This window comes from Pan paniscus, chromosome 6 (genome assembly GCF_029289425.2).
Source record: "Pan paniscus chromosome 6, NHGRI_mPanPan1-v2.0_pri, whole genome shotgun sequence".
NCBI classification, from domain to species: domain Eukaryota; kingdom Metazoa; phylum Chordata; class Mammalia; order Primates; family Hominidae; genus Pan; species Pan paniscus.
Genome location: NC_073255.2, coordinates 155920318 through 155946080, shown reverse-complemented (window position 1 = coordinate 155946080; position 25763 = coordinate 155920318). Strand labels below are relative to the sequence as shown.

Genomic DNA, 25763 nt, shown 5'->3' with positions numbered 1-25763 from the left:
AAGCTCTTTAATGCCCAGACACCAAAAGACATCTACTAGCATCAACACCATCTAGGAAAACATTACCTGGCCAAATAAAATAAGCCACCAGGGAACAATTCTGAAGACACAGAGATAAGTGACTTTTTAGAGAAAGAATTCAAAATAGCTACGGTGATGAAACACAAATAAATTCAAGATAACACAGAAAAGGAATTCAGCGTTCTATCAGATATATTAACAAAAAGACTAAAATACGAAGAATCAAGTAGAAATTTTGGAGCTGAAAAATGCAACTGGCATACTAAAAATGCGTAAGGGTCCTTTAACAGCAGAGTAAATCAAGCAGAAGACAGAATGAGTGAGCTTGAAGACAGGCTATGTGAAAATACACAGAGGAGAAAAAAAGATTTTCTAAAAATGAAGCACACCTGCAGGATCTAGAAAATAGTCTCAAAAAGGCAAATCGAAAAGTTATTGAGTTTAAAGATGAGGTAGAGAAATAGATAGGGGTAGAAAGTTTATTCAAAAAATAATAACACAGAACTTCCCAAACCTAGAGGAAGACATCAATATTCAAGTATAAGAAGTTTAGAGAACACTAAGCAGATTTAACCCAAAGAATAATCAAATTCCCAAAGGTCCAGCCAAAGTTCCAGGATAAAGAAAGAATCCTAAAAGCAGCAAGAGAAAAGAAATAAATAACATGCAATGGAGCTCCAATCTGTCTGGCAGCAGGCTATTCAGTGGAAACCTTATACACCAGGAGAGAGCCATTTGACATATTTAAAGATCAAAGGATAAAAAACACTTTCACCTCAGAAGTTTATCTGGTGAAAATATCCTTCAAACATGAAGGAGAAATAAAGACTTTCCCAGACAACAAAAGCTGAGAGATTTCATCATTGCAAGACCTGTCCTATAAGAAATCCTAAAGGATTTCAATCAGAGAGAAAAGCATATTAATGAGCAATAAATAATCACTTGAGGTTACAAAAGTCACTGGTAATAGTAAGAGCACAGAAAAGCACAGAATAATATAACACTGTAACTGTGTGGTGTGTAATCTACTCTTACCTTAAATAGAAAGATTAAAAAATTAACTACAACTACTTTTTAAGGCATAGTCAATACAACAAGATAAACAGAAATAACAAAATTTAAAAAGCAGGGAGACAAAATTAAGGCATAGGGTTTTTATTAGTTTTTTTTTTTTTTTTGCTTGTTTGTGTGTTTATGCAAGTAGTTTTAAATTATTATTAGGTTGAAATAATGGGTCATAAGATAGTATTTGCAAGCCTCCTGGTAACCTCAAACCAAAAAACCTACAATGGATACACAAAACATAAGAAGCAAGAAACTAAATCATATTACCAGAGATAATCACCTTCACTAGAGAAAAACAGGAAGGAAAAAACAATGAAGAGAAAACTACAAAAAGATCAGAAAATAAATGTAAAAAGGCAGTAGTAACTCTTTACTTATCAATAATAACACTGAAAGTAAATGGATTAAACTCTCCAATTAAAAGACATAGACTGGCTGGATAGATGAAAAAACAAAACTAATTGACCTGTTGCCTACAAGAAACACACTTCACCTATAAAGACACCCACAGACTGAGAATAAAGGAATGGAAAAGGGAATTCCATGACAATGAAAACAAAAAAAGAGCAGGAGTTGCTATCCTTATATTGGACAAAATAGATTTCAAGACAAAGAAGATCACTATATAATGATAAAGGGGTCAATTCAGCAAGAGGATATAACAATTTTAAATATATATGCACCCAACACTGGAGCACCCAAATATATAAAGAAACTATTATTAGAACTAAAGAGAGAGATAGGCTTCTATACAATAATGGCTGGAGAGTTCAACACCTCACTTTCAGCATTGAACAGATCTTCCAGACAGAAAATCAACAAAGAAACATCAGACTTAATCTACACTATAAACCAAATGGATCTAATAGGTATTTACAAAACATTTCATCCAACCCTACAGACTATGCATTCTTTTCCTCAGTATATGAATCATTCTCAAGGATACACCATATGTTAGGTCACAAAACACATCTTAAAACATTCAAAAAATTATATAATATCAAGCATCTTCTCTGAATGCAATGGAATAAAACTAGAAATTAATAATGAAACTAAATTTGGAAATTATACAAATACATGAAAATTAACAATATGATACTTAATTACCAATGAGTCAATAAAGAAATTAAAAAGGAAATTGAAAATTTTCTTGAAACAAATGATGATGGAAACACAACATACCAGAACCAATCAGATACAGCAAAAACTGTACTCAGGGAATTTTATAACTATAAGTGCCTACATAAAAAAGAAAAACTTGAAATAAACAATCTAACAATGCATCTTAAAGAACTAGAAAAACAAGAGCAAACCAAACTCAATATTAGCAGAAAAAAATATAGATCAGAGCCAAAATAAATGAAATTGAAATGAAAATGCAAAAGATTAATAAAACAAAATTTGGTTTTTGAAAAGTTAAACAATACTGACAAACTTTTAGACAGACTATGAAAAAAGAGAGAGAAGTTCCAAATAAAATCAAAAATGAAAAAGGAGACATTACAACTGATACTGCAGAAGTTCAAAGGATAATTAGTGACTACTATGAGCAACTATAGGCCAACAGAAGAAATGAAAAAAATTCTAGAAACATACAACCTACCAAGATTGAGCCAGAAAGAAATCCAAAACCTGAACAGGCTAATGACAAGTAATGAGATCAAAGCTGTAATAAAAACTGTCCTAGTAAAGAAAAGCCCAGGACCCAGTGACTTCACTGCTGAATTCTATCAAATGTTTAAAGAACTAATATCAATCATACTCAAAATTCTCAGAACAAATACAGGAGGAGGGAATACTTCCAAACGTATTCTACAAAGCCAGTATTACACTGATGCCAAAACCACCCAAGGAGACATCAAAAAAAAGAAAACTGTTGGCCAATATCTTTGATGAATATTGACGTAAAAATCCTCAGCAAAGTATTAGTAAACTGAATTTAACAATACAGTAGAGAGATTATTCATTATGACCTGGTAGAATTTATCTCTGGAATGCAAGGATAGTTCAACATATGCAAATCAATCAATGTGATGCATTTTATCAACAGAATGAAGAATAAAAACATAAAGGATCATTTCAATCGATGCTGAAAAATCATTTGCTATCCCCTCATAATAAAAATCCTAAAAAACTGGAGATAGAAGGAACATATCCCAACATAATAAATATACAACATAATATATGACAGACCCACAGCTGGTATCACACTAAATGGGGAAAAACTGAAAGTCTTTCCTCTAGGATCTGGAACACTACAAGGATGTTGACTGTCACCACTGTTATTCCTCATAGTGCCAGAAATCTGAGCTAGAGCAATCAGACAAGAGAAAGGTATAAAGGATATCCAAATTGGAAAGAAAGATATCAAATTATCCACGTTTGCTGATGATATGATCTTATACTTGGAAAAACCTGGACTCCAAAGAAAACTATGAGAACTGATAAACAAATTCAGTAAAGTTGCAGGACACAAAATTGGCATACAAAAATCAATAGCATTTCTATATGCCAACAGTGACAAATGTGAAAAATAAATAAAAAAGTAATCTCATTTACAATAGCCACACATAAAATTAAATACTTGAGAATTAACCAAAGGAGTGAAATTTCTCTCTAATGAAAACTAAAAAAAAACACTGATGAAGGAGATTGAAGAGGACACCAAAAAATGAAAAAAATATATATTGCTTGTTCATATACTGGAAGAATCAATATTGTTAAAGTATCCATACTACTCAAAGCAACCTACAGATTCAAAGCAATACCTATTAAAACATCAATGTTTTCTTTCCAGCAATAGAAAAAAAAATCCTAAAATTTATATGGAACCACAAAAGACCCAGAATAGCTAAAGCTATCCTATGTAAAAAGAACACAACTAGAGGAATCAAATTCCCTGACTTCACATTATAATGCAGAGCTATAGTAACCAAAGCAGCATGGTACTGGCATAAAACAGACACAAAGACCAGTGGAACAGAATAGAAAACCCAGAAACCAATTCACACACCTACAGTGAACTAATTTCTGATAAACATTCCAAGAACATACATTGGGGAAAAGATAGTCTCTTCAATAAATATTGCTGGGAAATTGGATATATATATGCAGAAGAATGAAACCAGACCTCTATCTCTTACCACATACAAAAATAAAATCAAAATGGATTAAAGACTTAAATCTAAGACCTCAAACTATAAAACTACTACAAGAAAACATTTGAGGATCTCTCCAGGACATTGGTCTGGACAAGGACTTCTTGAGCAATAGGCCACCAGCACAGACAGCCAAAGCAAAAATGGACAAATGGGATCACATCAAGTAAAAGGATACAATAAAAAATAAAGAGACAACCCACAGAATGGGAGAAAATTTTGCAAGGTATCCATTTGATAAAGGACGAATAACCAGAATATATAAGGAGCTCAAACAACTCCATAGGAAAAAGATCTAATAATCCAATTCAAAATGGGCAAAAGATTTGAATAGACATTTCTTAAAAGAAGACATACAAATGGCAAATAGGCATATGAAAAGGTGCTCAACATCATTGAAAACTCATTGATCATCAGAGAAATGAAAACCAAAATTGCAAAGAGATATCATCTCACCCCAGTTAAAATGGCTTATATCCAAAAGACAGGCAATAACAAATGTTGGTGAGGATGTGAAGAAAAAGAAACCCTTGTACACTGTTGCTGGGAATGTGAGTACAAACACTACAAATAACAGTTTGGAAGTTCCTCAAAAAGCTAAAACTTAAGCTACTGTAGGATCTGGTAATCTCACTGCTGGGTATATACCCAAAAGAAAGGAAATCAGCATATCGAAGAGATACCTGCACTCCTATGTTTGTTGCAGCACTGTTTACAATAGCTGAGATTTGGAAACAACCTAAGTGTTCGTCAACAGATGAATGGATAAATAAAAATGTGGAAAATACACACAATGGAGTACTATTCAGCTATTGAAAAGAATGAGATCCAGTCATTTGCAACGACATGAATGCAACTTGAGATCATTATGTTAAGTAAAATAAGGCAGACACAGAAAGACAAATATCACATGTTCTCACTTATTTCGGGGATGTAAAAATCTAATCCTTTGAATTCATGTACACAGAGACTAGACAGATGGTTACCAAAGGCAGGGAAGGGTTGTTGGTGGGTGGGTAGGGGGAGGTGGGGATGGTTGATGGGTACAAAATATAGAAAGAATAAATAAGACCTACTATTTGGCATCACAATAGAGTGACTATAGTCTGTAATAACTTAATTGTGTATTTTAAAATAACTTAAAGAATGTAATTGGATTGCTTGTAACTCAAAGGGTAAATTGTTGAGGGGATAGATACCCCATTCTCCATGATGTGCTTATTTCACATTGCATGCCTGCATCAAAACATCACATACACCATATACATATATATATATATATATACTATGTACCTACAATTTTTAAAAATTAGAGTTTTAAAGATATAAAATTTATGTCTTTCAAATTTGCATAAAAAGAGGAATTCCTATAATTTTATTTTTAAAGATGAGAAATGCTACCTATACTAGCATCTTTTAGATGATGACCAAATAGACATGTTTACTTTCGTTATTCTAAATATAATTTCCAAATGTGCACCCTGTAAGAAAAACTGCAATGAAGGAAGCTTGTAGTAGCTGCATGGATTTGAATAAAATTGAATACCCTTAAAAATTAGGAAGAAAATTCAGTTAGATGATAGTACTACTTGTGTGTTGGAGGCAGGATGTGTCATTTGGACAGAAAACTTACTGGGGATAGGGGTGGGTTGCAGTTCACTCTAAAACTAACTTTAGGAACAGAACAGGAGATGCTTTCTAGAATGCTTTAGGAAAATATGCATGTCTTTGACAGGTTTGAAGGTAGGTGAGGATCACACTGAATAAGGAATCAAGAGATAATTCAAGAAAGTGAGGAAAAGAGAAAAGCTGTCATAGATGTGAGGACCAGGCTAAAGGGTATAAAGGGTCTTTGATAGAGACATTTTTAGGGGAGGTTTCCAAGTGCCCAGAGAGAAGAGTGAACTACACTCAATTTGTTTAGGGTCAGGGAGGAACTCATTCTCAACTCCTGGTTCTCAGAGAGTTACATTTTCAAATAAATCACTAACATGAAACATTAACAAAAGCAAATTACAAGTAAAAGAAAGCCAACTCTACAAATATTGACAGAGTATAAATTTAAAGCAGCCTGCCACACCAGCACAAAACTCCTGGAAGATTTCAAAACCATCTGTATCCTATTTTTTGTCTAATTCCACTTTGTAACACTTATTCTTCTTCAAAATGTCCATTGATTTCAAGCACACCTTTAAACTTGTCCAATGTGCAAAAAATCATGTTTATCTTTGCCAAGTCCATTAACTATCTATATGGGCACATAATATAATAAATATAAACTTGAAGCCAGGAAAGAACTTGAAAAAGGCTTTTGGAACATTTAGTTCAGAACCCTAAAGTGAGAACCGGTGAAGAATTGCAGGACCTCAGAACAGCTTTCAGAAATCTAGTGAAATTTTTATATTCTTCACTGAGTTTCATTAGTAACTAAGAATATAAACTAAATAGTTTGGTTTCTGGTGCCATTTATCTTAAGTACCAAACCCTTAATTCTAATAACAATGGATTAACTATGAATTTTTTCATCGGTAATTGACTGCGTACATAACAGTGTTACAATTTTTAATTAATACATTAAAATTTGATATGAACTACATTTTAGAAGGAGGTTAGAAAGCTATTTTGATAGTTTGTTTTCTAATAGCATACATGTATCTGACATTCATAAGAGCAGGAAAACAAGATATATATTATGTATAAAAAGCATAAATTTACTACCATTCTAAAGTTGCACTATGGCCCATCAACTGATAAAAACATGGTTTTAACTGCTGCAATCCATTCCTAAAAAAACACTGCCATATTTAAATAGTGGATTTTCCCATCTGTCTCTAAGTGCCTAAATATTTTCTCTTTTCATCAATTTCCATGTAGGCTGACCTCTACCATATTCTTTTTAGAATCATCAACCCATGACACTGTGCTTGGAACAATGTAAATGCTCAAATGTTGGTTAAAATGACTTCACTACTTCATTTATCAAGTTAGTGCCACAGGTTATAACCAGGGCTTTCTATGGTGCTACAAATCTATCTCACTCCACTGTCCTTTACCTACTATGAAAGTTGCATTGATGGCTCCTAGTCTTACCAATGATGACTGTAAATTTCAGTTTTCACTTCCAATCTTTTTTGAATTTCCTCTCCAAAATCCCAGCTGCAGCTTTGTTCTCAGGTCCAATAGAGATAAAATATAAAAGTTGTCAAATTACCTCAAGAATAGGGGCTGGCTTGATATACCTCTTGTAATTCTGGTGGGCAGCATTTTAGCACAAATGCAAATATTCAAATACTCATCTGTATCATTTTCTAAATAACTTAATATTTGAGAATATTGGCCTATAACTCTTTTGCAACATTAGGCTGCTTTAAAAATCATAATTATAGCAGATTTTATGTTTTCAAATAGTTTATGTCAACAATTTGGATTCTACTCTGAGATATGGAATATTCAGACAATGGCCAGACCATAAATGAAACTGGAACTCTGACCTACAGCCTCTACAGCAACCAGTCCAGGAAGCCAAACCTCTGCAGCAGTTGGCTGGAGCAATTAGGATTTAGTTGATTACTTCCAGCTTTCCTAATTTTTGCCTCTGCTACCAACTCAAACCAAACAGAAACTAAATAAATAAGCTCTCCAAACTAATTATATAAGATGTGATCGTGATTTGCCCACTTTCAAGTACCAAATGCCAACAACCTTCAATCAGAGCATACCAAACATACCTGAAGGCTTTCATTTTCTTCACTATGACACTTTGTCACTCCCTCAGTTGCCTGAGTCTCTGACAAATGCAAATGATCATTTCTGACACCCATCCTATGACACAGTTCGAATAACTAGCCTGTTTGTTCTTTTGGGGGTTATTTTCATTTATTTTTACTGCCCTAAAGTGATCTATGTTTTGAATGTTCCAGGGCAGACTGAGAATTCAGATTGGCTTCTGGCTATTTTTCTTACAAGCTGAAGATTATCAAACAATTTTTTCTCCTTAATTTAATTTTTAAATATTTTCCCACATTACACTACTTGTTTTAAAAAGTAATAGTGCATTGCTTAATATGATCATCTTCATTGATTCAGTGATTTATGTAGTATTCTACATAAGTTTAGGATTATTATGAAACAAAAAGTTGTCATTATTTCTGTTATCCTCCTCATCAATAGGGTAACTAAGTAGCAGAATTTCTTCTAATCAAATATGATCCATAAAAACTGTACAATAAACTTTTTGCAAATATTTTACAAATCATAGAATTAAACAAGAAAAATACTGGATCAAAATTTGAGATAAATTACTTTCAAAAGGTTCATAAAATCAGTGACTTTGAATAATTAGCAAATACCTGTGATGCATATCTGATCTTAATTTGCAGATACTCCAGGAAAAGAAAATATAGACTGTGAAAATATAAGATTTACTTCTGTTTAAATCTACTCATGAACTTAAGTTTTATGTGATTAATTGTGGGTCACTTTTTAATGCAGATTGAATAGTAGATCTGCTAGGAGAGAAACTCAGCTCAGTTAAGGAACATTTCCTCTGCTGAATGCTTCACCTTTATTTTCCCTCTCACATCCCTCCTTCCACAGTACCTGCGCTGAACACTCATGAAATTGCTCCCAAGTTGTAGCTGAAGATTAAACTGCAAAGTTCAATGAGTATATGTAGCAATTAAAAATGGATTAATTTAGAAATCATGGCTGCTTTTGATTACATGGCAGGGGAAAGAAACACCTAAAACTAGCTAAAATTGAATTTTCAAATTTTAACAAGCAAATAAATCATCCTGGGATGGGGGGCTGGGTCTTGTTAAAAATACAGATTCTTAATCAGCTTTTTTTTTTTTTTTGAAAGAAAGTCTTCTTTTCTAACATGCTTCCAGGTGATGTCAATGATTCAGATAGGATTTTGAGTATCAAGGGCCTGGAGATGTTCATTTTGGGAGTAATGGCTGTACATGTAATTATGCCTTACACAGATTAGATACATGATTTAAGAATAAAGTGAAAACTCAGTCTCTTCTACATTTGTAGAAATTCTTGTCATTACTCATAGGGCTGACTGTAAAAATTTGAGGAGAACAATTATTTTAAAGTGTTTGTCTCAATATCTGGTAAACACTAAATACATGATAAATGTCTGCTATCACTGTGGCCCAGCTATTGAACAGAATCTTAATATCTAACATTAACTTCAAGTTTAGTGTTAGATACTGTTGTGTGTTTTATATGCATTCTTCAAAATAGAAACTATTCCTAACCTTATTCTCACGCATAGAAACATCAATCACTTGGAGGTGAGGTAGCTTGCCCAGAGCCCACAGGTAAACGTTGGGGAAAAAAGGATTCAAATCCAAGCAATCTCACACTAAAGCCAAAAATCTAGAGCTCATTCACAAAATGACATTGTCAGATTCACACAGAACAGAGTTCAGATTCACATAGAACAGAGTTCTAAATTACTATAAAGCTTTGCTAAATAACGTCAAGGACACAGGCAATTAAAGGACTCAGACAAGGTAGAGAGACTCCAAGGGCTGCTCCCACGGTTCTTCTTGGGTTAGATAAGCTTCTCTGGTCCAGAATCCATGAGGTGTTTCAGTGAGGTTCACAGGATTACCTCACAGAAGTCTAGCTTGTCAAGTATTACACATGACCGTTTTATAGTACAGAGACTTGTATCACCTATGTGATGTTTTCCAGGAAGCATGCTAGTAGACCTGAGTAGTCCTTAGCTAGGGACATCCAGCTAAGAATATTTAAGAGACAAACTCTCTTCCTCCTGGGCAAACATCATTAGTCTATTTACCCAGAGGTCAAGTTAACAAGAAGGGTAGCCCAGATGACCTGCTTTTCCCCACACACTGACTTCCTCAAACTTTACACCCCACCCAACAGGGAGAGGGATGAGTGGATCAGTGGCCAGATGCTTTAACTTCCTTTATTCTGTAACTAATAGGCAATCACTCAAAGTAGATAGTATATCTATTATACTTAGACACAAACAGAGCCCCTATAAACAATAATGATAATTAGAAAGTGAGCAGCAATATTCAGATTTATTTATTTATCTGGAAAACTCCCACTGAGAAAGAAAGACAGGAATTAGGTAGATGGACAACAATACAAAGAGATCAAATGCCAAAGTGCAGAGAAGGGCATATGGTTTATCATGAGGAAGAGCAGGAACATATATTGCAAAGAGCATATATTCCAAAGAGTTCAAAAGTACAAGACAGAAGGCAATAGCCAAGAAGGACACAGGAGAAAAGAGACCAATCAGAGGAAAACAATAAGTACCTTTATAATAATATGAAAACTGCAGCAACTCTTTGGCCCAGGCCCAGGCTTTCTAAATCATTTCTGATGAAAACAGTGGCTAATCTGAGTGTGCTTTACCTAGCTCTTGCAGGTGGAAAGAGCTAACTGGTAGCAGCTGTCTAGAAGCAACATGCCCAACCCAGGGAAAGGAGCAGCTCCAGGCCAGTAGATTAGCCTAACAGATCTGGGAGAAGGATAAATTGGGGCCATTCCTGAGCTTAATCAAAGTTGCATAATTGTCAAAGGAAAACCAATCTCATAATTTCATTCTGATTAACTATTTCATTTCTACGTTTTAATTCTGTCAAAAATTTTGGCTGAAATAGTAAATTCTGTTTCATTATCGCTTCATTTAACCTAAAGTGCTTTTTTGAATGCTCATTTGCCAGAAAGGAATTGTGCAGACATCCAGGATAAAACCCTTGAGTTGAAGAATACAGCATGCCAAGAAATTACTCTCTTATGTGGTGATTAATATAAATTTAAGACTTTTGGCTGAATCAGCACATTTGAAATCATACTCTGCACTTGCAAAGATGCACAACACTTCTGTTTGTTTGTTCTGATATGATGAGAAAGGAATGAGGTGTGATTGATATTAAAAGCTAAGTTTGTCTGGAGATTTGTCAGGAACCAGCACCAAGGGAGATAATATTGTGTCTTATTGAGATTGAAGAAGAGTAAGCTCAAAGAATTGCACAAATATGTTTTTGAAATGTGAAGATTAATAAGAATTGTTTAAAAAATGGTGACAAAGTTTTCATTCAAAATACCTCTCATAAAATGCAGTAGCAAATCTCATCATAAAATGTGCAGAATTCTGTTGCCTTCACCAGGTTGTCACCTCTAATATCACTGGGTGATGGATGAAAAAACATTCACGTTTGCTATTGATTTAGGACTCTGAGCTGCTTTCCAAGTCATTCAGCATTTTGTGTGATAAATTATATCTAAAGTTCCCCCAAATAGTTTGTTTTATTGTTCTTTTTAGGCGATCACCTACCAGATATTTGAAGAGCTCCTACTCTAGTAAATGAGATTGAAATTGCTTGCCTCAAACAATCCATTTTCTAATTTTGATTGTTGCAAATTTCTAAAAGTACTGAGTCCTTGTTGTGGATCAACCATTTCTCTTCCTGTGACTTTATGTAAGACAATTCTGTGTGTGTCATTTTCCTATGCTCTAAAAATGGCCACAATTTCTTGTCCTGCAAATCTTACAAATGTGTGAAGCATGAAAATGTGTGAAGCACAAAAATGTGTCTGATTGAAGAAAAAATCATTGAAAAACTTAAAAGCAGTCTGAACATTAAACTTTTATAGTTATGAAAATTATGTTTGCTCCATGATTATTTTTTGTTATCTGGGCATTTTTACTAATGACAGCCTGCTCTACTTTAACTTCAGCTTAGCTATGTCACTAAGCTGAAGGAATATGATCAGTACTTCATAGAAACTATATTTATGTGCTCAAATTCCTGTGATACAAAAACAATACAAGGCAAAAATGAGATAGTCTATGAGTTATTTTAAGCCCATCTCTATTTACTTTTCATTACTCCTAGAGATTTTTTTCAGAGTCCCCTATATCTCCCATCTTTGATCAAAACCTATGCCTACGTGTGCTGTCACGTTCTTCTATTACTGGCAGTTTTAAAATGCAAATATCCCCTGCAAGGTTATGTGGTGTGCTTTATTTAACCTTTGTTCTTAAGGTTTAAAATGTTAAGAAAATAAGTCAATAGTAGAACAAATGCAAAAATACATTTTCTTAGGGGATGTGTGTGGGGAAAAGAAAGAGAGATCAAACTGTTACTGTGTCTATGTAGAAAGAGGTAGACATGAGAGACTCCATTTTGTTCTGTACTAAGAAAAATTATTTTGCCTTGAGATGCTGTTAATCTGTAACCCTACCCCAAACCCTGTGCTCACAGAAACATGTGCTGTGTTGACTCAAGGTTTAATGGATTAAGGGCTATGCAGGATGTGCTTTGTTAAACAAATGCTTGAAGGCAGCATGCTTGTTAAAAGTCATCACCACTCCCTAATCTCAAGTACCCAGGGACACAAAACACTGCGGAAGGCTGCAGGGACCTCTGCCTAGGAAAGCTAGGTATTGTCCAAGTTTTCTCCCCATGTGATAGGCTGAAATATGGCCTCGTGGGAAGGGAAACACCTGACTGTCCCCCAGCCTGACACCCATAAAGGGTCTGTGCTGAGGAGGCTTAGTAAAAGAGGAAGGCCTCTTTGCAGTTGAGATAAGAGGAAGGCATCTGTCTCCTGCTGGTCCATGGGCAATGGAATGTCTGGGTGTAAAACCGGATTGTATATTCCATCTACTAAGATAGGAGAAAACCGCCTTAGGGCTGGAGGTGAGACAGGCTGGAGGCAATACTGCTCTTTAAGGCATTGAGATGTTTATGTACATCAAAAGCACAGCACTTTTTCCTTCACTTTGTTTATGATGTAGGACATTTGTTCACATGTTTTCCTGCTGACCCTCTCTCCACTATTACCCTATTGTCCTGCCACATCTCCCTCCCCGAGAAACCCCAGATAATGATCAATAAATACTGAGGGAACTCAGAGACTGGGGCCGGTGCGGGTCCTCTGTATGCTGAGCACCTGTCCCCTGGGCCCACTTTTCTTTCTCTATACTTTGTCTCTGTGTCTCTTTCTTTTCTCAAGTCTCTCGTTCCACCTGACGAGAAACGCCCACAGGTGTGAAGGGGCAGGCCACCCCTTCAATGTGAACAGAAAACACGATGCGTGATGCAAAGATTTTTCCAGCCCTCTTTGGCCTGACATGCATTATTGGTTCATGTAGAGAGGGCTGTACCAGTATTTTTACTAAGTAAGCAATCTCCTTTTTGCAGAGCTGCTAACACCTACATAAACTATATTCAGTAACTGAACCAGATACCATAATCAATGGGGGAGGGGAAAAGACATTTGATTTCAGAGAAATCCAATGCACCAAGAAAACACCATATTTTTGTTGTATAATTGTTTAGAAAAAAAGAATATCTACTTATAATACCTGACATAGGCAAGAGGAAGAATCATGAAACCTTGGTGTGGCGTGGGGGGGAAGAGAGCAGTGCCCCAATAGCTTGGCTCCATGTAGACTCTACAGAGAAGCTGGCTAAAAACAAATACCTTGCCTCCTTGTCTCACACACTGAATCAGAACTTTACAGAGGAAACCAAGAAATTCTATATTAAAATTGACTCTAATGTAACTTCTGTATAGCTAGATATTTAGAGATGAGTGCCAAATCATATAGTTCAACTCTTATTAGTGACTAGGGTGTTGAAGCTCAAAGATTGATTTGGCTACCCAGATTCCCAAAGCACATCATAGCAAACAGAACTTCAGTCTCTCACACTCTTTCCTCTCTATGGGCTGTTTCCATACACTCAAGAGCTTATGAAGATACTCTTTTTACCCACAATACCCATATTGGATTGTCACTGGAAAAATCAAGACATTAAACAAATTTACCTCAGGTTTCATTTCTGTGTCCTTTTTTCCTATAACTAACACTCCATTCTTTATTAAGTAAGACTTTGCTTTCACTTCTCACTATAAAAAGTAAACAAGCAAGTAAATCTTTCCTCAGTAAGTGACTTGGGATATAAGCTCTACAAGTAGACATCTGGCTGTAGTAGTATGAAGAAGCTTACTAATCCTCTCCCTAAATAATAAGTCTAAAACTATTTAAAATTATCTTTAACAACCATTTTGAAGGCTGCAGAAATCAATCAAAGAAAAACAAGAAGTTGAGAAGCATTTATTCATAAAAACTGCTGCAGTTTTGTATAATACCAATGAGAATCTGTGGCCTTTTCACCATGCTGCCATCCTCCTAACTCAGTTGGTGAGCATAAATTTTACCAGTGTAGAAAAAGGTGAGAAAACAGCAACACTGTTGGCAGGGGGTGGACTTATTTTTAAGTAAGGGATATAAACTGATGGAAATATTGTCAGAAGGAGTGAAGAAATACAAATAATGTTTTTTATCACAGAGAATTCCATTAAAGTGAACAGCAGAAAGAAAATTGGGAACACCAAATTATTTGAAAATTAAGCAGAACAATTCTATGTAACTCAGGAGTAAATGAAGAAATCAAAGAGGAAGTTAGAAAATATCTTAAACCTAAATGAAAAAGAAAGTCATATTATATAGAAACATTGTCACATGTAGTTACAGCAGTGCCGACAGGGAAGTTCACAGAATACTTAATCATAAAAAGGAAAAAAAAATCTAAAATAAAAAATTAAGTTTTCATCTCAAGAGGTCAGAAGACCAAGGCAAAGCTAAATAGAAGTAAGGAAGTAAGAAAAAATGGAGTGAAAATCCATGAAGTAGAAAACACAAGAGTAGAAAAATGAATGAAGTCAAGAGTTGCCTTTTTGCAAAGGGGAGTTACTAATCAATGAGAATAAAGTTTTAGTTAAGAAAGATGTGCACAAGCAACTCAACAGCAAGAAAACAAAGTGACTAAAAAATGGGCATAGGAACTGAATGGACATTTCTCAAAAGAAGACATACGAAAGACTAACAGCCATATGACAAGGCACTCAACAACACCAATCATCACAAAAATAAAAATTGAAACCACAATCACATATTACCTCATACCTCTAAATATGAAGTTTAACAAAAAGATAGAAGATAAGCAGTGTTGAGGATGTAAAGAAACGAGACACCTTGTATACTGTAGGAGAGAATGTACACTAGTACAGGCACTGTGGAAAACATTATAGAGGTACTTCCAAAAATTAAAACTAGAAGTACCATATTATCCAGCAATCCCATTTGGGGATATATATCCAAAGGAAATGAAATCAGTATGTCAAAGAGATACCTGGACACCCATATTCATTGCAGCACTATTCACAATAGACAAGATTTGAAATTAACCTAAGTTTCTATCAGTGGATGAATAGAATAAGAAAATGTATATATACAAATTGGAATACTATTCAGCTTTAAAAAGAAGGAAATCCTGTTATTTGTGACAACATAGATTAACAGGCAGGACATAAAATAAGTCAGGCACAGAAAAATACATATCTTCTGATCTCACTTATATGTGAAATCTGAAACAACTAAACTCATAGAAGTAAATAACACAATGATGATTACCAGAAACCAGGGTTGGGGAGAGGAGGCAGAATCAGGGGATGTTGGTTAAAGTGTTCAAAATCCCACTCAGGCAGGTGGAATAAGTTTTGGAGATAAATTGTGCAGCATAGTAACTACAATTAATTATAATGTATAGTGTACTTAACAAATATCAACAATTTTTGAATGTTTTAAATATCCTCACCACAAATATGATAGATATGTGAGGTGACAGATACGTTAATCAGGTCAGTTGAATCATTCCACTATGCATTCATCAAAACATCATGTTGTACATCATATATATACATAATTTGTCACTTGCCGATTTTAAAACACAAATAAAAATAATAAATAACTGATATCTGCTGTACAACATTGAACCTATGGTCACCAAAAATAATGTATTGTATACTTAAAATGTTGTCAAAAGGGTAGATCTCAGGTTTAGTATTCTTACCAAAATAAAATTTAGAAAAATAACTAAAAAATAAAGATCATTTATCAACAAAGTTGATAAACCTTTGGTTAGACTAAAAGAAAGAGAAAGAGAGAGAGAGAGAAAGACAGAAAGACAGAAAGAAAGAGAGAAAGAGAAAAAGAGAGAGAGAAAGAAAGAGAGGAAAAGGAAAGGAAAAGAAAGAGAAAGAGAAAGAGAAGGACATTACTAAAGTTAGAACTACATGGTCTCATCATTAGAGGTGTTAGAAATTAAAAGTTACAGGCAAATATTGTGAAAAAACTTTTTTTTTTTTTTTTGGTGACAGTCTTATCCTGTCACTGTCACTGATGTGGTTTGGCTGTGTCCCTACCCAAAGCTCATCTTGCATTTTAGCTCTCATAACTCCCATGTGTTGTGGGGGGGACCTGGTAGGAGGTAAATGAATCATAGGGGGGTAGCTTTTCCCATGCTGTTCTAGTGACAGTGAATAAGTCTCATGAGATCTGATGGTTTTATAAAGAGGAGATCCCCTGCACATGTTCTCTTGTCTGCTGCCATGTAAGACGTGACTTTACTCTTCATTTGCCTTCCACCGTGATTGTGAGACCTCCCCAGCCATGTGGAACTGTGAGTCAATTACACCTCCTTCCATTATAAATTATCCAGTATTAGGAACATCTTTATTACCAGCATGAGAACAGATTAATAGAGTAAATTGCTACCAGGATTGGGGTATTGCTATAAAGATACCAGAAAATGTGCAAGCAACTTTGGAACTGGGTAACAGGTAGAGGTTGGAACAGTTTGGAGGGCACAGAGAAAGATAGGAAAACGTGAGAAAGTTTGAAACTTCCTACAGACTTGTTGAATGGCTTTGGCAAAATGTTGATAGTGATATGGACAATAATGTCCAGGTTGATATGGGTCACATGAAGAGGAGAAACTTGTTGGGAACTGAAGCAGAGGTGACTCTTGCTGTGCTTTAGCAAAGACTCTGGCAGCTTTTTGCCCCTGCCCTAGAGATCCGTGGAACTTTGAACTTGAGAGAGATGATTTGGGGTATTCTCGTGGAAGAAATTTCTAAGTGTCAAAGCATTCAAGAGGAAGCAGAGCATAGAAGTTTGGTAAATTTCCAGCCTGGTGTTGCAATAGAAAATAAAAACCCATTGTCTGGGAAGAAACTCAAGCCCACCACATAAATTTGCATATGTAACAAGGAGCCACATGTTAATCACCAAGACAGTGAGGAAAATGTCTCCTGGGCATGTGAGATAACTTCACAGCAGTCCGTCCCGTTACAGGCCTGGAGGCCAAGGAGGGAAAAATGGATTCCTGGTCAGGGTCCAGGGCCCCCCTGCTGTATGCAGCCTAGGGACTTGGAGCCCTGTGTCCCAGCTGCTCCAGCCATGGCTAAAAGGGGCCAAGGTAGAGCTCAGGCCATGGCTTCAGAGGGTGCAAGCCCCAAGTCTTGGTAGCTTCCACATTTTATCGAGCCTATGGGTGCACAAAAGTCAAGAATTGAGGTTTCCATACATCCTTGCAGAGGATATATGAAAATACCTGGATGTCCAGACAGAAGTCCAATGCAAGGGCAGAGCCCATATGGAGAACCTCTAGTAGGGCAGTGTAGGAAGGAAATGTGGGGTTGGAGTCTCACACAGAGTTGTCACTGGGACACTACCTAGTGGAATTGTGAGAAGAAGACCACTATCCTCCAGAATCCAGTATTGTAGATCCACTGACAGCTTGCACCAAGTGCCTGGAAAAGCTGCAGAAACTCAATACCAACCAATGAAAGCAGCAAGGAAGGAGGCTATATCCTGCAAAGCCACAGAGGCAGAGATGCCCAAGACCATGGGAACACACTTCTTGCATTATTAGCATGACATGGATGTGAGACATAGAGTCAAACGAGATCATTTTGGAGCTTTAAGATTTGACTCCCCCACTAGATTTCAGACTTGTGAGGCCTCCCCAGCCATGTGGAGCTGTGAGTCTATTAAATGTCTTTCTCTTTATAAATTACCCAGTCTTGCGTATGTCTTTATTAGCAGTGTGAAAACAAACTAATACGGTAGCCCAGGCTGGAGTGCAGTGGCATGGTCTGTGCTCACTGTGGCCTCTGCCTCCCAGGTTCAAGCGATTCTCATACCTCTGCCTCCTGAGTAGCTGGGGTTATAGACATGTGCCACCACACCCAGTTAATTTTTGTATTTTTAGTAGAGATGGAGTTTCACCATGTTGGCAAGGCCCCACCTCAGGTGATCTGCCCACCTTGACCTCCCAAAGCACTGGGATTACAACTATAAGCCACTGCGTCCAGGCTGAAAAAAAGTTTATGGCAACAAATTATGCAACTTTGAAAAAGTGGACATATGCCTAAAAAACACAGAAAATACCCTACTGACTCAGGAAGTATTAGAAAATCTTAAAGACCGCTAAACATAAATGAATTCAATTAACAAGTAAACGTGTTTTCACAAATAAAATTTAATTCCCAGATTTCTTCACAGATAAATTCTATCAAATGTTTAAGGAATAAATACCATTATTGGATGAAGAATTGCAGATAATAGAGGAAATTATCTGATTTGGCTAGTGTTGGTTTGATACCTAAGCCAGATAATGAATGCATAAAAAATCTATAGACCAATGTCTCTTATAAACCTAGATGCAAAAATCCATAAGATAATATTGGGAAATGAAATTCAGTGACACATAAAATAATTTACATACCATGGCCAAAAGGAATATATCTCAGGAATACAAAAATAGATTTAACATTCGAAAATCAATTAATGTAATATGCCATATTAACTGAATAAGGAATAACTACATGATTATATCAATAAATACACAAAAATAATTTGATAAATTTTAAAATCTTATGATAAAAATTATCATCAAACTACTAATAGAGGAAAATGCCTTTAACCTAATCAAAGGAATCTAGAAAAAATTATTTAGCTAACATCATATCTAAAAAGAAATAAAAAGCAAAGAATAAAAAAGAAAGCTATAATTAAACAATAAAGAAGGAAGGAAAGAAGAAACAGCCTGAAAATAATTGCAACTATGCTTTAAAACCCTGTTTCCTAGTCTATTCTCTCTCATAAGAATTTTCTTACCCTGAAAAAAATAAATTATAATAATTGCATTCCTGTTTACATATTAAGCAAATAATGAGGGAGTATTTAGAGATAACAGAGAATTTCTTCCCAATTTTGATTATATAATATCCCCACATAGATTTTATGGTTCAGAAAATGGGCAGAAGTGAGTTATCTTTTTGGTGTTTGTTTTGTCATTCATCCAATCATTTGTTTACTCTAAAATTTTCATTCAACAACTATGACAGTTCAGCCACTATGCTACTTTGATTAGTGTTGGTGACACAAAAGGAAATTTAATAATTGTTCTTAACTTTTATTGTTCACAAACTATGAGGAAATAAAAGAGAAGAAGGGAAGTTGAAAGAAGGAAAAGCAGCATAAGGGAATAAAAGGAAAGAAAAACACAAAAATTTATTGACAATTTACTACATTCCAAGTTCTATATGCTGTACATTCACACACTTTATTTAACTTAATTTGATTTATTTAATTCCCACTATCTTCCTATAAACTGCCTTATATATTTTTAATTTTAGACTGGTGGAAGCAGTCTCAGAGAGATTATGAAATGAGACCTTCGTTGTTCAGCTGGTAAGAGACAGATGCTACCACTCTTTGCAAGATAAAAGGCAGTTTTCCTAGGCATAAATGGTGCCCTGTAAATATAGAGAAAACCTTCCAAATGCTGTGTTTATTAATACAAAGCATATGTAGAAGTGCTGTGGAGCTACAGAGAACAAAGCCTCTAATTCTGCATCAGGACCCAGTGGAGGGATGCTCTGTAAGAACTTAGAGAAGGATTCCCTGATCGCCAGGCTCAGCTGGAGTTTACTGAGAGCAAAACAGAGAATTTGTCTCAACAGATACTTTTTCCATACTAAGAAGAAGTACTATATTAGATACTGAGAAGAGAGTGGTGGATAAGACATATACAGTTCTTGTCCTTACGGAGTTTGGAACTCATAGTGTATCATTTTTTTAAACTTTTATTTTAATTTCAGGGATACATGTACATGTTTGTTACATAAGTAAACATGTGCTATGAGGGTTTACTGTACAGATTATTTCATCATCCAGGTAATAAGCCTAGCACTCATTAGTTATTTTTCCTGATCCTTTTCCTCCTCCCACCTTCCACCCTCTGACAGGCCCCAGTGTGTTTTGTTCCACTCTACGAGCCCACATGTTCTCATCATTTAGCTCCCACTTATAAGTGAGAACATGCGGCATTTTATTTTCTGTTCCTGAATTAGTTTGCTAATGATAATGCCTCCAGCTCCATTTATGACCCTGCAAAGGGCATAATCTTATTATTTTTTATGGCTGCATTGTATTTCATGGTGTATATGTACCACATTTTCTTTATCTAGCCTATCATTGATTGGGTCTCACTCTGTCACCTAGGCTGGAATGCAGTGGCTCTACAACCACCATCTCCCAGGCTCAAGTGATCCTCCAATCTCAGTCTCTGGAGTTGCTGAGACCATAGGCATGGGACACCATGCCCAGCTAATTTTTCATATTTTGGTAGAGATGGGGTTTCACCATGGTGCCTAGGCTGGTCTCAAATGCCTGACCTCAAGTGATCTGCTCACCTTGGCCTCCCAAAATGCTGGGATTACAGGCATGAGCTGCATGGTTTCTTTTAGTCTATAGTTATGATAACTGGCACCAAAAAAAAAAAAATGAAAAAATTAGTTTGTGTAAGACGCTCTTGAGGTATGTGGCTTTAGTCCAATTTAAGGGGATTAGGAAAATTTTTGTGACAGAAACAAAGCTTGCCTTAGTCTCCAGGGATTAGCAAGAATTAGTCAAGGAGAGAGGACCTGAAGTATCGGTTAAAAAGGATATTCCAGGCCAAAAGAAGAGCAAGTGGAAAGTCAGGGAAGAAACAGACATAAAAATATAATAAACATTTAGAATGAAACCCATATTAACAATATTATATGTATATATATCAGATATATTTGAACCATAATACTCTACAATAATTTGTGCTATGTAGTGTGGTAGTTGCTCTAAAATCATTTCATTTCTAACACGATCCTTTGAAGAAAATATGCTATGTTAGTATTTATGATTTTTGAGGAATTCTAATTATCTTCTGCATTATGTAGGGCTCAGTATCAAATTGAAGAAGCAATCTTACATATCAAGAGAAAATTAATAAAAAAGGTTGGGTAAAGCAAGAGCAGTAGCGTTAATGGTGACAAACTAAAATTATAAATAACACTTTTCTTCTACCTAAATAATCATTGGGGATTTCATTATTTACTAAAAAATATTCAATGCCTGGGGCAAATACATCTGGATGCTCATTGACTTTGCATTCTAATCCAACCTCTTAATACCTTGTTTTTTTGTTTTGTTTTTAATCTCTTTAACGAGTATTGGTTTCACCTACCTCAAAAAGTTATTCTATGTGAAATACAATGTTTAATTTCTGCTGCCATTTTCCTAGTTTAGAGCTTCATCATTCCAATCCTGGGTAACTGCAATGACCTTCCTTTTTTATATATATTCTTTCTCCTTCTAATTTAAACTCTATTAGAAAACTTCCTAAATATTTATCTTATCAACTTATTTTATCTTTCAAAATCCTATATTGGATTTCCATTGTGAGTAGAGTTATGCTTACATAGTTCTTTCTATATTTCAGTCTGTCCCTTTGTATCCAAGGAACCACTGTTCCACACCCAACCAGAGGTCTTTTTATTACCCAAAGTGTTTCATCACACTACTGAGAACATACCATCAACATGACTGTACTCACCAAAACACTGGCCTTGTCCTTATCATCATATAAACCTTATCCATTCTTTAATATATAACTTCTGTCAACCTTTTTATAACCTTCATGACAATTTTTGAAAACTACTACAATCCACATTAATCTATACTTTCTTTGAAGGCCAAGTCTATTGATTGTTTAATACATTTGATTAAATTAGTTTAAATAACAGTTTCTTTGATTTCCTGTGCTGTACCCTCAGTACATTTTAAGCTCCTTAAGGGCAAAGTCATGTCATGCTCTTCTTCTAAATCATCTACAATTACAACTACCAACCATTTATAAAATCAATAAATATTCAGAGAATTATATTAAGCAAAATAGTTTTGTGCTAGAGTAAGTTAGGAAACATGATACTATGACCTTCTCTCTGGAATGGATCATACAGTTCTGTAGGCCCAAAGGAAGAGAAGGGCATAGCTATCATAACCAAGTCTTTTCTTTCAATGGCTAAAAGTATTTCTCTAATGTCCTGTGTTATTAGTATTCAGAGTAAACTAATATTCAGGATTTGTGATTTTTTTAAAGAAGCACAAACCTTGATCAAAAGCAGTTAAGAGATCTTTTTAAAATATCTCCTCTCTCAAGAAGGCAAGCCATAAATTAAATATATAGAAAATTTTCCATACATTTTGCCCTTTATGACAAGCTCAAATTTTTAAAATCAGCTGAAGAAAAAAGGTTGTTTTCCTCTTCAAGACCTGCTGCATACCACAGTACTATCTGTGAAAGAAGTGTCCCACAGAGTTTTCGCTGTCATGGCAAATGAAAGAAATTTTGCTCTTGTCATCGTCTGATTCAGGGAGTTTGATCAAATACTCTGAACTAGCCTTTAGAATATCTTACATGTTTCCTTCAAAAAGAATGTAAATAGAAGTATAACAATCACTATATCATGTCATATCATATACTATTATAGCAATTATTAAATTTTGATAAGATTACCACCTGGCAAATAAAAACCAATATAAATTTCAAGATGCATATATTCAGAATCTGACTTTAAAAAACATAGAGGAAAAGCCCTATGACATCGATCTAGGTAATTGGTTTATGAATATGACCCTAAAAATACACACAACAAAACCAAAAATAAATAGGATTATGTCAAATAAAAAACTTTTGCATAGCAAAGGAAACAACTAACAGTGAAGAAATAATACATGGATTGGGGAAAAACATTTGCAAACCATATATCCAATAAGGAACTAATATCAAAAATGTATAAAAATCTCAATTCAATCAAAAAAATCCTGATTTTAAAATGGACAAAGGGCCTGAACTGATATTTCTTAAAAGAAGACATATAGTCAACAGCTATATGATAAAATGCTCAACATCACTAATCATCAGGGAAGTGCTGGCTAACACCACAATGAGATACCACTGCAGACCTGTTGGAATGATTATTATCAAAAAAAATCACCAGAATATATCAAATATTGTCAAGAACACAGAGAAAAAGGAACCCTTGCACACTGTTGATCATGTAAATTGGTACAGCCATTATGGAAAAAAATATGAAGATTACTCAAAAAAACTAAAATACTATATAAACTAGCAATTCCACTTCTGGATATGTATCCAAAGGAATTAAAATCAGTATGTTACAAACATATTTGCCCTCCTACGTTTTTGAGGCATTATTCACAATAGGCAAGAAATGGAAGCAAACTAAGGTCTATCAGTGAATGACTGGATAAAGAAAATATGGTATACATGCACAATAGAATACTATACAGCCTTATAAAAGAAGAAAATTGATTATTTCTGAAAACATAGATGAATCTGGGGGACATTATGCTAAGTGAAATAAGCAAGACAGAGAAAGATAAGTAGTATAAAATCTCACTTGTATGTAAAATCTAAAAATGTCAAACTCATAGAAGCAGGTTGTTACCAGAGTATGAAGGCGAAAGGTTGAAGAAAGAGGAGATGTTGGTAAAAGGGTACAAAGTTTCAGTTAGAGAGGAGGTGTGTTTTAGTGACCTACTGAACAGCATGGCGACTATAGTTAATAATAATGTATTGTATATTTGAAGGTTGGTTAAAATTTGATTTTAATTGTCCTCATCACAAAATAATAGTAAGTATATGAGGTGATGGACATGTTCATAAGCTTGATTTAATTATCACACAATGTGTAAATATATCAAGATATTACATTGTGCCCCATAAATATGTACAATTAATATTTGTTAATTAAAATAAAATCTAAAACAGAGGTTTATTGTTGACTTTTTATTTTTCTAAAACCATAAATTGGCTTTATCTGTTACCTTATTTAATCTTTCCATGGAAACTGGTAGGTGGGCATGATTACTTCAATTTTTTTTTTTTTTTTGAGACAGAGTCTCACTCTGTTGCCCAGGCTGGAGTGCAGTGGTGCAATCTCAGCTCCCTGAAATCTCTGCCTCCCAGGTTCAAGTGATCATATTTTTAGACTATTAACTGAAGTTTAGATTTGATATGAAACTTGTCCAAATTCATGATATTAGAAAAAAGACTCAAACACAGATCCTCTTCCCCAAGTATATTATTTTTATTATACCAGTTGATAACATGCAAACAATTATTACTACAATGACATCACTTCATATACTTACTGTAAATTAATAACATCCAGTATCATATTTAATCTACTAACTACACACATTTCTTAAACTTTACTGAATCCAAGATATTATATTTGAAACAAACATAATCTAGGAAGTGTTTCTTCTTCTTTGACACACTTGATTTTCATTAAAATCTTCCCCAAAATGTGTTGGTTACAAAAACACTTAATCATAACCAGACACACATATTTGGTATTTTTATTGTAGTATTTCTTTTTTTTATGGTGGCAGAACTTTCATTAGCATTCCTATAGCTCACAAATATATAATCTAAAAATATTGGAACTTTGTCAGAAATATTTAAAAGAATTTTACGGTCTCTAATATTTAAAAAAATCTGACTACAAAACATAAATACATTTCTTTATTTTATAAACAGAAATCCTAATGGCTTGTGTATAGACTAGTTAGAAGAGGAGATGTGATTTGTTTCAGCAAGGAAATTATACACTACTCTCTTATGATTAATGTTGAGTTGTCTCCTTGGTGATTTTGAACTATTTTTTATGAGTTTGGTTTTAAAACTGAGATCACAACCTTTGTAGAACTGAATCCTCCAACTTTGTCGATTACCAGTAAAGTCCAAATCACATGCATTTTTGTACTTCAATGTTCTACAAAAACACTCAGCACTTGATTATGCCTTCATTTCTTATAAGAATCAGCAGATGTACTGATGCTACGTGAGGGAATTTTAGGTTCATCTGCACCAAGGATTCATATCAAGACTTACAATATAAGACTAGAACACAGTGGAAACAATCAGTTTACGCGTTTGGGTGCAAAAATAGATAAGATGTACAAAACTACGTGATTCTATTTTGAAGGAGCAAATGGTAGGAAGATGTAACCGTTTAAGAAGTATAGTGAATTTAATGGTGCCCCCCCCAAAAAAATATATTTTCCCTGGAAACTGTGAACATGATCTTACTTGGTAAAAAGGGCTTAAAAGATGTAATTAAGTTAGTAATCTCAATATTCCATTAGCCACCCTTCACTGTTTATGCTTACATGGGAAACAAGTACATTTTAAGGTAATAAGCATACTAATAAATATTGTATGTATTATTATGAATAATAATTCTGCTATACTGCAA

At 34.8% G+C, this 25763-nt stretch overlaps 1 long non-coding RNA gene across 1 annotated transcript in view; it reads right to left on the bottom strand.

Moving 5' to 3' along the window:
• LOC129398349 (uncharacterized) overlaps positions 1 to 25763 on the bottom strand; it is a 303592-nt gene that overhangs the window by 55532 nt on the left and 222297 nt on the right. The window lies entirely within an intron of this gene.